The sequence below is a fragment of the Pteropus vampyrus genome, unplaced genomic scaffold, assembly GCF_000151845.1.
Source record: "Pteropus vampyrus isolate Shadow unplaced genomic scaffold, Pvam_2.0 Scaffold31, whole genome shotgun sequence".
Taxonomy (NCBI): Eukaryota; Metazoa; Chordata; class Mammalia; order Chiroptera; family Pteropodidae; genus Pteropus; species Pteropus vampyrus.
This window is the reverse complement of record NW_011888812.1, coordinates 5,700,004-5,706,128: the sequence shown is the minus strand read 5'-3', so window position 1 is coordinate 5,706,128 and position 6,125 is coordinate 5,700,004.

Sequence of the window (6,125 nt, the reverse complement as noted above, 5' to 3'; positions counted from 1 at the left end):
CATATATAGCATATGCATAATTATAGAATGTTATTTTGAATTTTTTTCTTTTCACTTGATATCATACAATATGCAGGTGTGCATAGTACTATGTAATTATGTAATTATCATTTTAGTATCTGGATGATACTTTCTCTACTTGCCAACACTATGCAGCCATCCACTGACTCAGCTTCAGTAGAGTTATGGAATTTTACCAATTCTGGATTGTGTTTAAAAACATGTATTTACAAGATAGAATCATTACATTGTAGCACATTCTAATTGGAGAAGAACTTGAAATTCATATAATTAAATTACTCTTCATTTAAGAATTAAAGGCACAAAAACTGAGGGTGTGTGAAGGCAGAGTAGCTTAGTGAGAGGAATGGTAGAGAATGCCTGGTGGAAGTTTTTCAGACGATGATAATAATTATATGATCTGAGACCATCGCTTAACTCCTTTGTACCTCAGTTTTCTCTAGTCTGCCTCACTTATTGTATTTTTAAGAATATCATGTTTATCTACCTACGATGCCTTACCCGGCTCAAGCTAACCAATGGCACCTCTAAGCCAGTCTGTACAATACAAAATCAAAGTAGATTGGGTAATGCACTTACGGTAATATTGAGCACATCGAATGTGTTCAACATATGCTACCGAATACTGTGATTATGATTATAATGATGATGACTTGTAGCAAGTTTCTTCCTAGTATGGGACAGGCATATGCTAAAACTGTTCCTTGGTTTGCTGTCACGTAATGTGAATTTTATCTGTAGGAGTTCCTCACCCTTCTCTTAGAATTTTTTTTTCTGTGACAGTTCAGAATCATTGTAGTACTCTCATCCAAAAGAAGAAAGGTCAGAAGGAAATTAAGTTTTATTCCTGCCAGAATCGCTATTTATCAAAAGGAAACGAATTGTCAGAACTGGAGGAGGACATGGGCCCATTCATTCGTCTTCGCCCCCTTCTGCCAATGCATGATCGCTACTGATAGAACATTCTCAACTGATTCTTTTTAAGTGACTCAAGCACTGGCACTTCTAATTAGATTGATATTTGTCATAACTATTTTATTGGCTCTTGGTAATCGCAGAGTGAAATACTGCTATTACTCTCCAGCATTACAATAAATCAGTTCACAGAGTGAATTATTGAGATCAAATGCTTCTTAAGTAATTAGTTACTGTAAGTAAACAGGTCCTAAAGAATGTTACAATAGTATCAGTTACTTTGGTTTTTAACTCATTATTAGGCTTACAGACACTCTCTGAACTTCCTCGAGTGTTAAAAATGATTGACTTTTGAATGCTCTGCTGTGATGTCTCCAAATGATATATTCTGAAGACATAATAGATAACATGACTGTATTGTATATTTGAAGATTGCTAAGAGACTATACCTTAAAAATTCTCATCACACACACACAATAACAATGTGAGATGATGGATATTAGCTAAACTTATTGTGGTAATTATTTTGCTATACATACATATATCAAATCATTATGTTATGTTTTACACCTTAAACTTTTCTAGTATTACATGTCAGTTATAGCTCAATAAAATTGGGAGAAAAAGAAAATAAATTTTAACTAAAATTAATTTTTGTACCACAAAGCCACCTAGGTTGGCATCTCAATTTCACTCCTTACTAGCTGGGTGTCCTTATGCAAGTTACTTAATCTCTCTGTACCTGTTTTTCCATTTTTAGATGGAGATAATTTTAGTTGCACTCACACAGGGTTATTTGTGAATTAAACAAAATAAGAATAAGTGATCACTTATTATAGCATTTGATGTATAGTATATGTATATTAAGTGCTCAGAACTGTTGATGTTATTGTTGCTATTATTAATTTTATTATTAGAATATGACATATTTTCCTGGCTCTGTTAATCAGGCAAATATAAATTGTCTATTTTTAGGTTTTACTCATAATATGGTAGAAAACAGCCTATTTTTAAATTATTTTTATTTATTTTTTAAAATTTATTTTTCAAATACACTTAAACTACAATATTATATTAGTTTTGGGTGTACAACATAGTGATTAGATATTTATAAACCTTATGAAGCAATCACCCTGATAAGCCTAGTAGCAATCTGACACCACACATAATTATTATAACATTATTGATCGTGTTTCTTATGCTATTCTTTACGTCCCTATGATTATTTTGAAACTACTAATTTGTGCTTCTTAATCCCTTCATTTTTTTCACCCATGCGTTTAACCCCGCTCCCATCTGGCAACCATTAGTTTAGTCTGAGTTTGTTTCTGTTTTGTTTGTTCATTTATTTTGTTCTTTAGATTCCATATGTAAGTGAAATCATATAGTATTTATCTTTCTCTGACTTACTCCACTTAGTACAATACCTTCTAGGTTCATCCATGTTGTTGCAGGTGGTAAGATTTCAGTTTTTCTTTTTATAACTGTAATGTTCCATCATTATGCACACACAGACACACACACACACATACACACACCACTTCTTTATCCATTTATCTATTGATGGACACTTAGATCACTTCCATATCTTGGTTATTGTAAATAATGCTTCAGTGAACATATGGATGCATGTATCTTTTTGAATTAGTTCTTGTGGGTTTCTTCAGATAAATACTAAGGTGTTCACTTTCAGGGAAGGCTTTACTGAGAAAATGAATGACTTTCAGTAAAGACCCAGCAGAGGTATGTAGGAGGTTTACCTGGATCAACAGAAGGGAATTTTAGGGAGAGGGAACAGCAGAAGCAAAGCTCAGGGAGTGAAATGTGCCTGGGACTTTTGAGTACCAGCCAGGAGGCCATTGCAGTATGAGCAGAGTAAACAAGGAAGAGAGGTCTGAGAGCTAACATAGGACCAGATCATGTTGGATTTTACCAAATCTTTTAGTGATTTTGGCTTTTATTACAATGAGATGGAAGCTACTAGAAGGTTTTGAGTGCAGAAGAGGCATGATCTGATTTATCTTTTAATGGAATCATTCTTGTGGCTACTTGAAGAATAGACCAAAGGAAGGGAAAGAGTAAAGGAAGATTACATTGCAATAAATTTAACAGAACTTTTGGTAGCTTAGACCACTATTTTAGAAGTAGAGACGGAGTGAAAAAGTAGGCATATTTTAGATATATTTTGTATATAATTTGAAGTTAGCACCAATCAGATTTGTTAACATACTTGATATGGAATATGGGAGAAAGTGTGCAGTCAAAATGACTCCAAGTTTTTTGGAATTTTAAAATGGTGGATGAAATTGCCCTTTTCTTGGAAGAAATTTTAGGAGAATATTGGTGGTGATGGGGAGCTCAGTTTTGAATATGCTAATTTTAAATTGCCCATTGGCATTCTAAGTGAGTTTATAAAGTAGACAGTTGCTTATAAACATTGCACTTATGCAGAGGTCTGGGCTCAAATAAAAATTTGACAATCCCAGGTGTATTGATGACTTTTAAAGTCATGAACCTAGATTAGATCTTAAAGAAAGTTAGTCTACTAGAAAATAGAAGGTGTTTGGGATGTGAGCCATGGTACATTGTATCATGACAAGGATGGGAAGATGAGAAAACTTCAGAGGTGGTATGTCATCAATTTAGGCCGGAAAACTGGAGAGAATGATGCTCTGGACACCCAATTAAAATGGTGTTTTAATTGAAAAGAAATATCAGATTGGTATAGTGAAAAGCCCTGACTATAGCATTACTAAATGACTGATTCACTCTGAGATAGAACAAGGAGCAAATGTATATTGTATTTGAATGTCCATTATGTACCTGTGATAGATAGTAATTTACAGAAAAAAAAATAACTCTTACAGATAAAACATTTCACTGTCTTTAAAGCTCAAAAGCAGGGAGGTGGAATTAGGAGCACTGGTTATGTCTCATAAGGAAGGACAGGTAGCAATCTATGGGGATATAGATGAGGTAGAGATTAATTTTGATAGGTGGCTTTAGGGCTAAAAAAGGTCATATTTGATGTGGGTATTAAAGAATGACTGAGTTTGTCGGGTGGGAAATGGGAATGGACAAATTAACAGTGTTATTTCAGGCAGATAAGTTGGCATGACCAATGACATAGAGGTATGAAAAGGCACAGCATGTTCAGAGATGAGGAATACATTCACTTGACGAAAATAGAGTGTGCAAAGCAAGATGGGGGGAAAATAACAGTAGATACAACTGTTTTCTTTTATAAAAAAAAAATCTCGCCCTACAGTCCAATAGAAAGAAAAATCTGGTAGAGATATTCATCCAGAACCAAATATTATGATTACTAACATTTTTTAAAAAGGCTTTTATATTCTCAGAAAAGCCTCAAGCATGGCATTTTGTAAAATGAATATACACTGGATAAATATATAGAAATATAAATTGTTCCCTCTAGGTTACTCCATTAGGTAGATTTTAATTTCAAATAATTTTGCTTGGGCTATTTTCTAACTTTCTTAAGTGTAATGTCATGTTTTAATTTCATCTCTTTCCTAGAAATGGTTCTCTGTATCGAGAGGCTAGAAGATCACCGAGCGAGAGTGGGGCCAAATAAGCTGGAACATCTGACACACTGAATGTACGTGAGTACATTAATATCATTTTTTAAAAAGGAGAAAGAAAATTGTCTTGTATGTGACTTAAAATGCTTTAGAGTAGACTGAATTAATGCGGTTAATTGCTGGATCCTTGGCACGGGTAAGCTCTTTCTGGTGAGAATGGGGTTTGTGCGTGCTCGTCTACTAAGGTTCCATTTCTTCTCTGAGCACACACATTGCAATTTTGCCTGGAACTAATTTGTCTCTCATAGCTGCTATGCTTCTAGTAAACCTTTGAAAGCCTGCTTTCTGACTGTAGTGGCATATATTCCCACTTATTCCACTCCCTGACTCCTACTAATTCATTATTTATCCCTCGTTGGTTTTCTCTATCATTTTGCTTGCCAGAGGCCACATTTAGTTTTATTTGCCTCACTGAATCCTAAGCCAGCCAATTGTACTGGGTGCTCTCTAACTTTCGTATTCACTGTCAACTTTTTCTATCCTCCGCCATACTTACCTTGTCAATTGCCAAGCTAATGTTTATTTGCGTAATTATTTGATTGTTTTATGTATCTGTCACTAGCTCAAATGTTCCATGCAGGCAAGGATCATGCCTATTTGCTGACATATCGAAGACATTCAACATTTCCATGCTGCGTGCCCCTGCCTGGTCCTGAGTGGAAATTGACCACTTAGAATGTACCAGCCCTTTCATGATTTTTCAAAATTTCTATCCTTCTAAGAATCAAATCTTCCCCAGACTTTCTCAGTTTCAGATGAAACAACTTCCTGCTTTCTAGAAAAGATGAGGCAATTTGTGAACGTCACGGAATTTTTCTTCTTTAGACCTTAAAATATCTGTATATCTATCTATAGTCTATTTCTTGTTTCTTAAAATATTAGATTTTAAACCTAACACTTTATATTTCCTTATAAATTTATTAAATCAGCTATTCACTCCTGATTTACATTTCTCCACTTTCCTGGTTCCTTTCACACAGGCAAAACCCTAAAATGCTTATGTTTACCTTACCCTGGAAAAATTTAACCAATTGAAATAAAAACAAAACATTTAGCCTTCTTTATCTCACTATTCTCAATTTTCCCCTCCAGTTTAGCCTCTTTTTACCCATTCAGACTTCTCTATAGAACTGTCAATGTACCTTGCCAACTCATGGAAAATCCCACAAGAGAAGGGGCTATTTTTATTTTTATTTTGTTGTTCAGTGTATTTTTAGTACCTAGCAAAATATCTAAAATGGTAGGGATTCAATAATTAAATGAGTTTATTTTAACTACTCTTTTTCTTCCCACTCTTTACTTGAGTGTTAAAATTTTGCTTCAAGCACTGCTTAAGTTACGCTCATCTATATAACTGATCACATAGTTCCCCTCTTTGTCATTCAGTCATGGCCACATTTCAAATTCTTCTCATATCTTATATCATAATTTATGTTAATTACTGTCAACTGTGTATGTGGCTTATCAATTCATCGGAGTTTCAGCCCCTAGAGGTCAAGACAATTAACTTGCTTATTTCTTTTGGCTATGTTCTTTGTGATGTAGCCACACTACATCCTGTGGCTTGTTTATTGTACAGCTGGAAAT